The sequence below is a fragment of the Pinus tabuliformis genome, chromosome 4_1, assembly GCF_031772625.1.
Source record: "Pinus tabuliformis cultivar Carrire ecotype Pingquan chromosome 4_1, CPIR1, whole genome shotgun sequence".
Taxonomy (NCBI): domain Eukaryota; kingdom Viridiplantae; phylum Streptophyta; class Pinopsida; order Pinales; family Pinaceae; genus Pinus; species Pinus tabuliformis.
This window is the reverse complement of record NC_142303.1, coordinates 605,202,562-605,219,610: the sequence shown is the minus strand read 5'-3', so window position 1 is coordinate 605,219,610 and position 17,049 is coordinate 605,202,562. Positions and strand designations below refer to the sequence as shown.

Genomic DNA, 17,049 nt, shown 5'->3' with positions numbered 1-17,049 from the left:
TTCCACAACACTTTCCATGAGGCTACAATTGATCCAAAAAATATGCATGTCTCAAATGAAACTCCATTTGTCCAAAACAAACTGATTACACCAAGCCACATCTCTACAGAAAGCATGGACGAAGTAGAGGTTGCACCACCAACTTTCAAATGTCACCATGCACACATACCAACAAAAACCACCTATAGGTTCATGATAATAACATAATGGAGGATGTGCAACATGAGAAACGTGTGCTCAGGAAACATAGTTTTGCAAAAAATGATATTGAGTCGAGCCACAAACCGCACAAGACCTTGAATTGATACCAAGAGGTCAAGACACAAAATAACTGCAATGCAATGCTCCAAAGAACCCGCACTGTCCAAAATGAACCATAATTCCACCCATATTCATAAAAAATCCCTGACCTAGAGCGCATGAGGAACTGAGATGCACTAAAAATCCCCTAAAACAAAACAATACCTTTAGTCCAAGATCTTCAACTAGGATTAGAGGAATCAATCATTCCATCACAACTAGAACTGTCAATTGGAAGAGTCAGATCCACTAGAGGATCCATTAAATTACCAGAGGTTGAATCTGAAATCAAGGAACCATCCACACAACCCAACTACACATCTATGTTGTTAAGACTGAAACGATGGTTGCACAAGATGCTTTTGATATCTTCAATACCATAGAACATGTTATAATTGTTGGCTTGCTTATCCTTAAAGAGAAGGAGAAGAAATGTAGTCAACTGTTGATGCAAAGAGAGGGAAAAAATAAAACCAAGTCTCTGCTTCCAAGAGTGACCTAGATTGGGTAGCCATTTGAACCCACTGCTAACAATTTATGAATCAGAACAATACCCTCTGTCCATAGCTTCTTGAGCTTCCAAAAGCAACATTTCCTTATGATATTCCAAAGGGACTGAGTCAAAAAGAGTTGCAATAGAGTCAAGGGAAAAAGGCTAGGTCCTTTCCACTCGAACATGACCAAAACCAACTCGACGAGGAATCATATGTTGTATAGGAGCCATAAGATATGCAACTAGTCGACACAATGAAAAATCTGAGACCAACCCATGAACAAAATAAATGTCAAAAGGGCAGAAAACCGCCCCCCCTAAACCATACCGCAACACCACCAGATCATTGCCCACCCTCCAACTCAAAGGCCCAATTCGAGGAGAGAATTAAACACAGGACAACCAAGAGACATGAAAGGCCATAAAAAGAACCAACCTCACAACACATAGAGAGATTCCAATTTAACAAAATTAAGTTGGAAACCCCACACCCAATGAATATCCCATATAAATATGAACCACAAAAAACACTAGTATAGAGTGTGGAAAGGAAACAAATATGACCTTGACAAACAGATGGAATAAAAAACAGAATCCAAATACTCAATAATAGAGCCAATTCAACAGATAATGCACCACCCCTCTCAACAAACTAGAACCAAATTGAAAAATTCCCTGGATACCAGCAACCAAAAATCGAGAGTGGACAAGGGTAAGAAATACCTTGGAATTGGCTCTCCGACGAAGGAAGCTCAGAGAAAACAACCACCAATTCAAACTTCAGCCCAAACTGAGTGTTATGCAGATACAAAACAAAGAGCATGGGCTCAGAAGGAGCAGTGCAACCATGAACAAGAGTAACCAGGAGAGAAAAAACCCCCATCCAATTCCCAGAAACCAAACCACATCCATGAGAAAAGGCACAACATCTACCAACATACACATTCCAATCAAGGGGCACTTCAAAGCAAGGGAAATAAATTTGAGAGAGGTGAAGGAATGATCCTCACCTCTGCTCCACCACCTTTCGTACTTGAGAAAATCCATTCCAATCAGATGGTATTTAATACTGTGAGATGACAAGTTGACATCCCAACATTCCTCCCTGAGACGTCATCACACCATCCTCTCCTTGAAACAAATGTGCTTCTACCAAAACTACCACCCAAATTACCACCTAAACAAGAAGCAATACACAAAAGATGAAAAATTTAGAAATGAATTTAAGAAAATTCATTTGAATAGGAGGAATGACAATTTTATGATAAAACACTAAATATACTATTTCAATATGTCAAGTAAATATTATTTCTTTCTTAATTCATCCATGAACATTTGATAAACAAGAACCATGGTTTTTCTATATTATCTACCCAAACTATCCAACTATCAACTTATTCATCGAAACTTTCTAAAAACAACAAAAACAAAAGTTTGATTTGATAATGCAATCCATTAATTGAACTATGATATGAACTACGATATCTCTTCTTTAACTTCATTTACTAGATCTAGTTAAGGTCTCACGAATTTTTAGTGAACTTTTCTTTCTTAATGAAATGTTGATTATAATCATTTGAAATTCTTATTATACATCAAACAATATTATAAATTAGCATTCTATAGTATACTGAGGTGACATCCTCACAACCAATGCTAATGTCCTATATGTAAAATTTAGGCATATGAGTTTATTATACTTACAATATCAAAATGGTAGAAATTATATGTTAAATGGACTATATTGAATGTTAAAGGGTAGATAGATACACCTAGATGTATCTAATTGAAACTTAAAATGGGTAGGAGTAGTAACCATGACTCATTTGATTATAAAGAATGCATATAAAATAATCATGTTATGGATGAACTATGTGACCCAGTTCCATATTGACATTACAAAAATATCCATTTTAATATGACAAAGAATTAAAGTTTACATCTCTCCACTATAAAAATAATAATTTAATTGATTTGTCATGGTTAATTCTCAGCTAATGGTTGTTTTTAGATCTCATTTGTGTACAAATAGAATTATTCGTTCAAAAGAGAATATTTTTAAATGCATGCCATGTGAGAGGGAATGCATGCTCAAGCTAATGCTCATCTAACACAAAAACAACAAGTCATTGATTACAATGGTCTACACAAGCTTTCATACATTAAAATTCATTCTTAGTATTAAGGAGCTTCAATAGTACAACATATGATATATGATATGAGGTCTTATATGTTTTACTATAGAAGCCCCTCAATGCTTAAATAAAAGACTAAAGGGAGTTCTAACTGAATAGTTCATAAGGCACAATACTTGCTCAGGTTTCTACAAATGGGGTAGTAAATTAAGTGGAATTGATTATGGTGAAAAAATCCATAGTTAAGCATGTTTGAGCCAAAAGAGTGTTGGGATTGGTGATTATCGAGAATTCATGATTACTAGGTACATGCTTTGGAGGTGATTATTGAGGTTGTGTAACTTATTTCACTAGTTTCAATCCCACTTATTTACCCCTATGAGCATCACAAATGATGATTGAGGCCATGTGATTCATTTCACTTGTTACAATCCCACTTATTCACCCCTATAAACATCACTTGATGCAATGAGCATAAAGTGGACTATTCCAATTCATGAAAAAATTGAAAAAATGACATCTATATGTTGTATTGTAGAAACCTCTCAATGCTTAAATAAAAGCGTGAAGGGAATTGTAATTGGATAGTTCATAAGGCACAATACTATATAATATTTTTCAAATTGGATAGCAAGCTAAGTGGACTTGATTGTTGGGAAAACCTCTATAGTTAAACATGCTTGAGCCAAAGGAATTTTGGGATGTGTGACCTCCTAAAAAATATGGTTACTACCCCACACATGGATATGGTTACAACTTAATTACTTAGTCTATTGGTAACCATCCTAAAAAACATGTCTCAAATCATGAAGATTATTGTTATCAATGTCTAAAATTTGGAATAAATTTTCACAATAATGGCCATGATCAGGGTTGGAATTTGACAACATGTAACATGTATTTGCTGCTACAACCCATATTGCACACATATATTTTAAAAATGACACTGTAACTATTACTTTCTATAAAATATGGAGCCTATTGCATTGACACTTAAATTCATATGGTACCCATCATAAATTAGAGTATGGAATAAGAAATATAATTCCTTTGCAAATTGCAATATCTAAGGACTAGAGTGGCCACAACATCTCTATTTGGTTTAAATATTAAATTAAATCATGTGTTTGGTATACCATAATACCACTATTACCACATACCTACTACCACACTCCAATTAAGCCTAATGCAATGTTATAATATAACATAATCACAATTTGGGTTCTAAGTCTAACTTCAAAGTTCAGATGGTTTGCTCGCAGCATGCTCCAACCTAGGTGGGAGGTATTCTTTCTTTGAGCAAATGAGCATCACCCATCACAAATTTTTGAAACATGATCCATCTATAGCATAGCAATTCAAGTTCTGATTCTAGAAAATTTTCTCACAACCCACTCCAACCCAGGCAGGAGGTATTCTTTCTACAAGGAAATGAGCATCACTTAGTACAAATTTATGAAACATGATTCTTGAAGTCAAGATGGTTCCCCTTATGGTAATTTTTAGTCTTTTTTGATTTGACACTGATATTTGTGATATTTTTATAACAAACTAAGTACATTCATGCAAATACTAATTAATATTGCCCAAAAAACAGAAAACACTACCAATCTAATAAATAAGGGAAAGTTATCTTTTATTCAACTAACCAAAATACACATTTAACATAAATCAAGAATGAATTTTGGACACTAAAATTTGATGGAAGTGGACCATGTATATCATGGTTTCTATTTTCTTAGCATCTCCAAATTATATGCATGTGTAAAATTTTGATTAGAAAAACTAAACTTTAAAATAAATATTTAATAGTTTGAAGGTGATGGTCTATATTGTGTATTATTATTGAAATTTAAAAATTTATTTAAATTCTATTTGTTTTGAAAAATATAAAAATTGAAACATTATTAATGAGGTTGTTTTGAAAAACCCAAAATATTCATTTAGTTTCTCTTTGTTCATATCTTGACCGCAACTATAAATTCAATAAACATGAAATCTTAGAGGGATAAACATGAAATCTTAGAGGGATTCATTCAACACAATAGAAATAATCGCTTTCAATGGATTGTAGAGGCCGGCCACTAAAACTATGATTTTAGTTATTGATTTGATGTGAAACTACATCAACCTGAGGTAGGTACATGCTACAACCTACATGCTATTTTTACACTACTTATTTAAACAACTATATGACATTTATTCATCCCATGCATGGAAATAATTTATAGCAAAGAAAATATGGAGTACGGTAACATGGAATCTTACATTGAACTAAGATTTCAAGGTCTTTTTGCAATTACCCATATGTCATGCCATAATAATCATGCTCATTTATAGCTTATTTTTTATAAAATTGGTTAGGGGTAATTTTTGAAATTTAGATTTAATGTGATTTTAAGGTGATCATTTTAATAGATTTCAATGAAATATAAAAGGATGGACCATAATTATTTACTATATTAAAGTGTATGACTATTATAGGCCTATTTTTAGATTTATTGCACATATAAGGTGCAAAATTTTGAGATGGGTTTCTATTCAAAAGTGTATCCATGTATCTTTTGAATATCCATGTATCATTATGAAAGTAATGGATGAGTTTATATTTATTTTATTTAAGTTGTTTTATATTTTTTCATAAATATGTTAATATTATTTTCATATGTTCACATTTTTATCCATCACAAGGACATGGACATAATCTTCAGTCTTTGAATATGAGTGGACATAATCTTTGGTCTTTGAATATGAGTGTGTATTTTCTTATGGGTTGTAATATCGTTCAATTAATCTTTATCTCAGTTTCTTTATATGATGAAATGTTATTTCTAATGTTCAATTGTTTTCATGTGAAGCAAGTGGATTGGGCATGCAAAAAATTATAGGACTACATGTTACTAATTATTTTAATAATCTACAACTATCTAGGTATATTAACTACAAACATTTTAAAGCATGTATTTTATGGTTTTTTTCCAATCTCTATAATTAATAACTTTCAAGTTTATGATAGATATTGGCACTTATAAATTCTAATAGTTAATGGTTCTTATCTTTATAGAGTTTATAAGTAATGTGTGTTTGTGTGTGTGTGGGGACAAGTATAGCTTTATATATGGTCTTTTTTGGGACATGCTTGAGTTTATTCTTAGGTTTCACCTATTTCTATCTTATCTGGACACATACTCACAAATGTCTCAAAAAAGAAAAATGCAAGCTACAATTGGAGAAATGTATGCATGGAAAAACACAAAAACTTCTAAGACTCAAAATGATTTAGAAACATGCACAAAAACCCATAATACTCAATTGGAACAACAATTGCATAATTTTTTTGGAATTTTTCCTAACAATGATCTAGATGAAGAAAAAATGACATTGAAGAGGATGCTAACAATAAAAATAAACTTGAAGTGTAATCAAAAATAAAATTTTGTATCGAATGATTAGATAAGTTTGATCAGTTAAACTATGTGAGGCATTACGATATGATCACTATGAATTATATCTCTTGTGAGAAATATAAGATGAATGGACCATGGGGTTTAGGGAATGGTTGTACCACATTACAACATAATCATCTTGCTACTCATGAAAAATCATTGGTACATAAAGATGCTAAGGAAAGATGGATTATATTAAACCAATTCCATATCATCTTAGATAGATGGAAGATGAAAATAAGGAAAGAGTCATTACTACAATGAAAATATCATATTTTGTTTACACTAAGATTTATCTTTATGAAAGTATGGAAAACTTTCAAATTCCTCATGGAAGAAAAAACACCATATATGCCAAAGTCTCAAGAGTACTCTTCGTATATAAACTGTAAGTCTGCAAATGATTTTATATATTGTATATCAAGATATCTTGAGAAGATTCAGATAAAAAATATGTTGGAAATTCCTTTCTTTTCATTAATGGTTGATGAAAGAACTAATCAAAGCTTAGAACACCTTGTTGTGTATGCTATCTATTTAGATTCAAAGGGTTATGGGCCACCTGTTTCACAGTTTATGAAGCTTAATAACATAATGGATGGAAAATGAAAAATAATATATGATTGTGCTATGGAATTAATAAATGTTAGAGGACTCTAGGAAAAAAATTGATAATTGTTTCTACAGATGGAGCTTCAACAATGATTGGACATGAAAATGGTTTTGTCTCATTTTTTAAAATACATACTCCAAACCTTGTTACAATGCATTGTCTGGCTCATTGTGAATCTTTAGCAACAATAGATGTTTCTAAGAAAGTACCTGAGTTATTATATGTTGAAAAAATGGAAAAGAAAGTGTATTCATGGGTTCAAAACTCACGAGAGAGAAGTAATGGATTTAATGTTTTTCGTAAATTCATGTAAATTGATGTAGGCTTGATGTCTTAAAAAAATGCACTCAATTAGATGGTTATCTAGAGGAGAGGTTATTATAAGGCTTATTAAGCTTATGCCAACAATTTTAATTATGTGGAAAAATGAAAAGAAACCTTCAGTATGGTATAATAAGACAAACAATTACTCCATTAAATTTTGTTTTCATATGTTGGATGATGTGTTGGGTGAATTGATAGGATGAACAAGGCTTTTCAAGAAGAAAATGTAGACATTACAAGTATTGGGTTGGTTCTTGAAGTAACTATAAGTACATTGTCTAAATGGTTTCTAAGAAAAGAAACACTTGCAAAAGATACAACTTATCTTTTAAAATTTCTAAACAATTCTCAATATGGCTATATTGAAATTAACTATGATGGGATAGTTATAGATAGACATGAGTTATAATACATGTTTTTCCTAATTATGGAGATTAATTATAGTGATATAAGGAGACAAATATGAAGCCTCGCATTGAAGGTACATAAGAGAGTTGCCAATAACTCACATAAAGTTATATTGATTCTCTCATAAAATCCCTGAATGAAAGATTCCCATATATTCATCTTTTTAATGTAGCAAAGTTGTTCAGTCTTTGTTATTATCTAGAAGAGTGTCATAATCATGAGAAAAATTTTGAGTGTTGGATTTTTAAACTTTTTCAACATTTGCAACATGCAATATTAGGGGATGTTTGGTCAGTTCCTTTATTTGATGTTAAAGCTAGTAAAAGAGACTTAGAACCCTTTTTTAATTCATTAAATATTGTTGAAAAACTGGGAGGCTTATGATTTATGGTGATTTATCTTTCATTGATAACTGTTTGTGAAGCATTGTAACAATTATTTATCTTTTCTTCCTCTTTTTGGAAATAAGACTAATAAGCCCAGGGAAAATGTAACTTGGCACAGTGTATTTTACATACTCCTCTGGGATCATATCTATGAAATCTCATATCACCAAACTTAAGGTTGGTAAATTCTTCAACTTTTGTTTATGTAGCCTTTAATCTCTTGAGCTCATAGGATCCCACTTGCAGAGTAAAGGAAGGTCAAGGTGCATTCTTCTTCTTTTGCAGTAACTAAGATAGACCTATGTTGAGATGACAAGCAACCTCCTGCATGACCACCTTATCAGTCACATACCTTGGCAAAAGATGTGGAGGTTACTGAGAAATGAACACTCTAAGGTATGTGCCCTGAGGTGAGGTAAACCAATATGCTATCTATGCCACTGCTTTCCTAGCCTCGAGGGACATGCAAGGAGATTCTTACTCAAAGATAATTTGATATAATACCATGAAGAAGTGCTCAAATTTTTTCTCATATACCCCTCTAAACTATACTCTGGCAATACTTTGCAATACACATTGATAGGGAGCTCCTTTGGGGTCCACTTCCTTCTAGATCTGGGAATTCATGGCGAGCAGAAATACCATCCAATAAGTAGGCGAACATGTAAAATTGTGGTTTATTTCCCTTAGGTGGTTCTTTCTCCTTTTTCAAAATAATCATCAGCTGTTGGGATAACATATTTAACCAATTGAATACTTTGCATTTTGTGACAAGTAGATACAACATGAAGATCCACCCTTCGACAAAGGATTCAATGTTCTTTTTTCCATAGATCCTACAACATATAGCCATCAAGTACTGGTAAATTATTTTGAGAGACTTAGTCTTGTAAGTACTACCAGGCTTCTGGCAAAACTTAGCTAGTTCCCGCCACCATGACTTGATCACTTCTATGGTGTCCAGATAACTCCAAGTTGCATAAAATTGAGAATCCAAGGGTTTCTTAGGCTTGGGAAAGTTGTAATATAATGGAAATTCATGTGGCTAGTACGAGGCAAGTTTATACCCCCTAACATTGTTGAGTACCATGTTCTTAGTGGCTAGAACCTACAATATCCACTTGATGACATCGACACAAGGAAGCACTAGATACCTGCAGAAAAATTTGTGGAACCTTGACTTCTGAATATTCTCATAGACTTGCATATCTTCAAAATATTTTTCAAACTCCTTTGAATTGAATACATTTTGATAGTGAGCCATTTGATAGTAGAGTCTGTCGATACAGCATTGAGTGCCTGACAAGATAGGAACTCCTGTAAAGGTATTGTCAATGTCATCTTTAGTACTGCTTTTTGTGACCTCCTTAGATGATCCCTTCTTTGGAGGCATGGTTCCATTAAATGTTGAAACAATGACGTGTTCTGGATATGCAATACTTGGTGAACAAGATGCACTCATGGCAACTACAAGTTAGTTTCACAAGAGATCAGCTAATCTAACAATTCACAAGCAAAAGACAGTCAATGAGAAGAGGGATTGTGCAATGTTGGAGCACAAGTGAGGTATGGTGACCTCACTCGTCACTGGAAATGCACATTGTGTAGCATCAAAGGAATTATTGTGCACTTCTTGATTGCAAGGGAGGCTGACTAAGGACTGAATCTATGAAATACGTAGTTAGTGCTAGAGAGAGGGGCTTGGACCACACAGTGCACAGTTGCAAGGGATAGGAAGTCCCCCTTGCTAAATTTGATTGTGCAATGCATAGCTGGGGGATCGAGCGGTTGCGTAGTGGTTGCAGATGGCAACAAGTAGTCACTGCTAGAAGACATTGTGCAATGTGTGCTTTTGGAGGGAAGAATACTTTGAAAGTTGTGTTATTTTCTTGGCAGAAGGGAATGCTCCAGATCTAGTAACTAAGGAGAGGAAGGATTTGGATCAGTCTGAGATTCATACAAACAAGTTACATCAGGAAAGAAAGATAATGAAAGGAAAAGGACATGCATGCATAAATACACCTAACATCAATAACCAATGGTAGGTGAAAAGACAAGGAATGTGATGTGACACTTGAAAAGATCAAAAGAGTGAAATGACACTTGTAGACGCTAATAATAGTATAAATGACACTTGCTATAATAAAATTAGGAAAAACCAACACTTACGAAAGCAAAAAGCGACAAAAGTGAAAGAAAAAGCAACAAAAAGTGATAGTTGAGAAACTTACCTGGAAAAGTAGTGGAAATGAAATCCAAAACTCCTTGTGCTCATGATAATGAGTAGAGATCTAAAGACAAGTGTGATAATTAGATCAAGGATACCTTTCTTATATGGATGAGCACCCATTAAATTAGGGTTAGGGTTTCAGGTGAGCATGCCTAAAATTAGGGAGCCACTCCTAGATGATTGACACATGCTAGATGATCAAATTAGAAACATGTGCCACATTGTCAATTAGAAGTGTGCATGTCTATCCTTGGGATGTGAACACTTCCTATTTTCTAGGAGTGTGCAATTGGTTTTCTCCGGGAATTGCACAGTTCACTGGCTCAGTGGATTGTGTAGTTTCTCTCTTAGTGGATTGGGTAGTTTATTATTGCTAGGGGTTGGCATAATTTTCTGTCACAGTAGATTACACAGTTGCTTGTCTCAGTGGATTGTGCAATTCACTCTGATAAGGTATTGCACAGTTCACTATGACAGAGGATTGTGCAATCCCTCAAAGCAAGGCATATAATCAGTTTCATCAAGGAAAGACTTAACTTGTTTTCACAAAAGGTGCTTTGTCTATCTTCATAAGTTGTGCAACTACTATCGACAAGGACTGATTGTCATCAAGGAGTGCCCAATAGTTGTTAGAAATAAATCACAGTTAAGGCATCACAAGCTTAACATGAGAGATTGAGTCATTACAACACTTAGTAAAATAACAAGAAAACTTGACGCAAGTTAAAACAACATTTATTATGCTCAAAGGGAGGCTCCAAAATCAAAGCATGAGAAAAATTTTGGAGGGGGTTTTTAGCAACTACAACACTTAGTGACACACTGGAAGAACTCCAACTTCTCCGTTTGGGTCTTAACTTTATGCATTGATTCTAGGTTTCAGGAAGTATTGTTTTATCCCATAGATCACAATAGCCTCCTTACTTAGCTCGATTAATGATGTGGTCTCTTCTATTCCTCTAACCGACCAAACACTTTCAATACAAGCCAAACTTTAACTGTTTTGATTATGGGTTATGAGTATGTAAAATTCGAGTGTAAGTTGTTAGAGTTTTAATATCGTCTTTTGTGTTTCTCTGTTGCCAACATTTCTGGTGAGTACCCTGGCAAAGTCACTTCAAGGAATCACAAGCATTGCTTCACTACTAGCAAGCCTGTTCAGTACCCCAATGAAGTTTCTTGCTTCACCTCTCTATGCAGGAATCATTTCTCTTCTTTCACTTGTTATTTATTTTATAATTTCATGTTCATTGGCATTTTATCGATGTTTATATCGCCATGGGAAGAAGAGGGATCCCAACTTATTTAATAAGCAAGAGAGGTTGTTCCTAGTTTTTAGAGACTCTTAAGTATATGCCTCTGAAGTAAGTTAACTCGCTTAAGTTTCCTCCTTTCCCTTCTCTAGTCAACCAAGTTGACACGTTAAAACCAACCAAATATAAAAGGTTGACTCAAGGAAGAAGATCCTATTATAGATATGAGCATCATAGATCTGCTAAGTTTTTCTCTAGGAAAGAAACATATTTTCCATCTAAGCATCATGGACAATAAAAGATACAAGGCCCCATACAAAGAAGAGGATAAACAATTAACCAAGCATTAATAGGTTTACAATGTCCTATTGAACTTTTCCCTACTTATTCAAATTCAAACCACATATCTTTCATACATAACTTATTACAAACAAACTTAAAAATAAAGTGCAAAAATGAAAAGACAAATGAAATAAACAAAAAATAAAATAAAGCAAGAAGGAAAACTATACACAACCTAATCCTAAACTAATAAAAGGAAGGCCAGGCTTACGTAAAGTGAAATTTCCAATATAACCAACGAAGCAATTCCTGACATATACAAGTGAGGAAATGAGCGATGAGAAACATTGTTAATCACAACAAGAAGGAGAAAATATAGACCGATATAACTCACTCTAAGACCTGAAGGGAAGAAACATTAGCATAAAAGTATAATAGGAAATCTTTGGCTAAACCATCTGCAAGTGTATCTTGAAGGTCACACACATCTTGATAGCTTCTCATGGAAGTACATCCATTCAAACTTTCAATCTTGGAAAACATCAAGAAATATCGAAGCTTGTTACTAGCAAATGGGCTTGCCAGGTAATATTTTTATAACCATTCGACAATCAGATCGTGACATGTAAAACAAGAAGGTGAAGAATATCACGATTGAAGGAGAGATACATTTTCAATGTGCTCAATCAATTCATGAATATTATCCCATGATGGAATTTTTATCTCATCATGTTTGAAAAACTTACCAAGGTCGTGAGATCCTAACATAGCCATCAACAAGGGATGAAGTGCCTTGTCTTCTTGACAAGTTTCCAAACTATCAAGAGGTCATTCATCAAATACAGGTGACTTGGAAATATCAATAGATGAAGATGAAAAAACATCATTAAGTGTTCCAATGAACACATTAAGGATGCCACTAGCTAGATCAAATTTCACAAAAAAATATACAGACTCTTCATGGTTGGATGAATCAAATGAAGGATTTGCTTGAGTACAAGGAATCACAAATCCTGCTTCTTCACAATTCAAAGATGAGGAATGAGATAGATTATGAACAATAGGTTCCACCCCTTCTCCATACCAATCATGATTATGATAAAAGCCAGTAATATGAAGATCAAAATCATTTAAAGGAAAAATTGGTGTAACAAATTCATTAAACATGTCAGGAAAGTGAGTTAAGGGTGAAGAAGGGAAAGAAAAAACAAATGAAATATGATCTATAATAACTGATTCTTGTTCAGAATCTGAAGCCCACACATAATCATCATAAGAGATATCATGAGTCTCTTGTTCTTCCACTCGAACAACAACATAATCTTGTACATGATCCCCATAAGATTCAGATGAAACTACCAAAGAAGATTGATCCGGTGAGTCAAGACAAAGAGGATCATGAAAGATGGTTGGTGAAGAGAAATAGGTGTATCTTGAAGAAGAAATATCATCAATTAAATCAGATCCAAAATTTAAGCATTATTTCAAATTTTGGTTATGAGGAGAGGATAAGCATAGGACAAGCAGACCAACAATCTAATCTTTAAGTTTTCAAACTTCTATATCAGTGCATGGGGTTGTCTCATTTGATAAAGGAGTGAAAGAAGATGAAAAGACACAAGAAAGATCATAATTTTCCTCTGTAGTCTTAATAGCTCAATAACCAAGAAAATCTAGAAGACTTGTAAGAGATTCAGAATTGGGAGGATTCAAAGAAATCTACACTAGATACTGAAAATTTTCTTTCATAAAATCCCAATCAATGTCTTCCTAAAAAAATCATAACAAAAGTGAAGAAAGTGATCAAGAAAATCTTCCAAAGATTCATCAGGTTTTATTCTAAGGTGGATAATATTCTTATATACACTTTGATAATCATGCTTGTCATAAGCTTGGTGAAGCTCCATGACAAGTTGCTCAAAAGAGTGAATAGAAGCGATCAACAATGTATAACACCATTGTTTAACACGACCTTCAAGAGTGATAATGAACAACCTACAAGTAGCATCCTCATAATTAACCTCAAAAGAATCACAAAATTCAAGAAATTGAAGGGTGTGCTCAAGAATGGTTGTTTCACCCTCACCATTAAATTTTAGATTCGACAAGCTATGAATTATCCGCATGAGAAACTTCAAATTTGTAACTCTAGAAAAACATCCCAAGTTTACACTTTGGGAGGAAACCATTGAAGATGAAGGATTGAAACGATACTTCACGGGCTAAACTTGTCATTTGGCCCTCCTTATCATGCTAACTGTTGATGATGCTAGAAATCTATCAACCAAGGGGGTCTCCCCAATATGAAGTCCCAATTAGACTTCACACCATTTGGAGTAGGATCCCCAACCAGAAATACGGTTGGTTGCCATAATTGTGATCTTAAAGATGTGCTTTGGCTGCAATTAACACATAAGAAGGCATACACATATCTTTGGTGTTAGAAAGTAAGTAAACTTTGTGTAATATTGATTGTAATGCATAAGAGGTTCTTTCACATGAAGGGAAGGAGAGTGGGCCTCTAGAAGAAAATTAGTACTATCCTAAAAGAGACACACCCACATATGAAAGAATAATTAGTTAGCCTGTAAAATATTTCACAAGATAATAACGATCATGAAAGAATATACAACACATATTCAATAATATATACTAAAGTTAACAAAATAGTTCATTTACTTTAGCATGAATGAAACAACATATATCATAAACATTTAAAAAATAGTCTTACAACATTCATGATACATGCGTGAAAATGTGCTAGCTCTGAGATATTCTGATAATTAAGTGAAAGTTCCAAGTATACAATACAATGATATGACACTAGCCCCAATAATGTAACATGAAGTTACTACTTGATTCTCCAAAGAATGATATTCACTCCTATGCTAGACTAGAGAAGCCGAGGCTGCCAATATCCAATTCCAAGCCCCTTGCTTGAGTTATGAGGGTTTATCTATAACATATGAGGTGACCTTTCACCTCCTCTTATGACCTTTGAGTCCCCTCATGACTCTTAAGCTTATTTTGTCTCTATTCTATGTAATGACTTTTCATATTCCCTATTTGACTCTTAGACTTCCACTTACATTTTCATTTCTTATTATTTTCTAAATACAAAATCATACAAGACAAAACGTGGCTAGATCCTAATAAGACAAAACTCTATACATTATGTTTGAGCTTAAAGAAAATCTAGCTTGACAACTTCCCCGTGTAGCTTTGTTGTAACATAATGGTACCACGCCTTTACTATGTTGTTATGTCCTCAAACTTTGATGGAAGATATGGCTTATACCTGACTCTTTCCTCCATTGCATCCGGATAGATAGTTTTGGAACCAGTTTGAACATTGTTTCATAATAAGAAAAACTTCATGTTTAACTTGGAAGGCCTACCTATAAATTGTTGAATATTTTTCCTTGTGACTTCCAAATATTCTTAGTAGTTACCTGCCTCAAACTACTCAATAATTCTTCAATTTCTTTCCTGACAACATTTATGCCCATTGTTTCTATAAATTCCCCAATGGAAGGTATCTTGTGCACTCTTACCAAGGAGTTTGAACTATGGTATAGTTGTGAATAGGTGGTTATGATGTTGGCCACATAAGTGTTGAGTTATGTGTTTCCCTATACAAGCATTATAACCTCAACCCTTTCCAATTCGACTTCTTGCCTTGTTTTCCTGACCAACTATGATGGTGCATCTCTATACTTAATTCCCCATTCTTCGATCACATCAATGGCTACATGAGTCACCTTCAGAACTTTCACATTCTCCTACGATCAATTTTGCATTGCATGCAAGGGAACACATGCCTTATTAAGGGTGATAATTTCTTTATAAAAATATTTCATAGTGTCACCAAATAATTGAATTTCCTCACCTATAGATGCTCACAACTCCCTTATGTGAGAATAAACAAAAGACAACCTTTGGTTCTTGGCTAAGAGATGATTAATTGTTTTCCTTGCAATAGTTAGGTCCTTTTCCAATTGCTTATTTTCTTTCATCAAGAAATATGTGTTTACTTTTGTAACTTCTACAAAGTCTAAGTTTGTTGTTATGACTATCTTCAAATTCATCTTGGTATTAGGCACAATCACCCTCTCTATATGAATGGAAACAGGATGGACTAGGTCATTAGGAAAATATTTCTGCCTTTCCTGCACTATTATGTTCTTTAACTGATCAAAGGTAAGGTTGGAAATATCCATGACCATATCATGATCTGGAGGAGATATTCCCATCTCAGAGAACGAGATGTGGCCACCAGTAAGACGAGGTGAAGGTTGACTGCTAGCTTGTTTTGCAATGGGCACCATGTCGACATCTTGGTTATCTTCCTCGTGTTCAACCTCCATGTCTTTGACCTGTATTTTCTCCTCTATCTCTCTTACAAATTCCTCGTCCTGCTTTTTCCTACTTTCATAATGCACCAATTGTTTCTACTATTCTTCCTCAAATTGTTTTTGTCTCACTTCTTCTTCTTCCTTCTTTATCAATTCTTCTTGTTCTTGCATGTATTCTTTTTCTTTTCTTTTCTATTCTTCTTCCTCCTTTTGTTCCTCCTCCTCTCTCTCTTTTCTTATTCCTACTTCTTCTTCTTTAGTTCTTCTAATTGTTTTCTCCTCTTTTCTGCTGCAATGGTCGCTCTCAGAATAATAAGATTTTCTTTGAAATTTTGGCTTCGCTCTACTACAGGATTATGCACAACTTTCCTCTTGTACATAGAAATGGTGACCGGAGTGGGAAATTCCTATTGATTCCCTTCTTGGACAACATCTTTCTAATGAACTGTACTAGAAGGTGATGCCTCACTGCCTGGTGCATGTAGTCGAGAAGCATTGTAACAATTATTTATCTTCTCTTCCTCTTTTCGGAAATAAGACTCATAATCCCAGGAAAAATGTAACTTGGCACAATGTCTTTTACATACTCCTCTGGGATCATATCTATGAAAGATCATCTCACCAAACTTAAGGCTGGTAAGTTCTTCAACTTTTGTTTCTATAGCCTTTAAGCTCTTGAGATCATACAATCGCACTTGCAAAGGAAAGGAAGGCCAAGGTTCCTTCTTCTTCTTCTTCAATAACTGAGATAGACCTGCACTGAGATGATAAGAAACCTCCTATATGACCACCTTATTGGTCACATACCTTAGCAAATGATGTGG

General features: G+C 34.1%; 1 pseudogene; it reads right to left on the bottom strand.

The window, feature by feature from the left end:
* Positions 1-16,237, bottom strand: part of LOC149177459 (enolase 1 pseudogene) — a 164,342-nt pseudogene extending 148,105 nt beyond the window's left edge.
* Between the last annotated feature and the right edge of the window lie 812 nt (positions 16,238-17,049).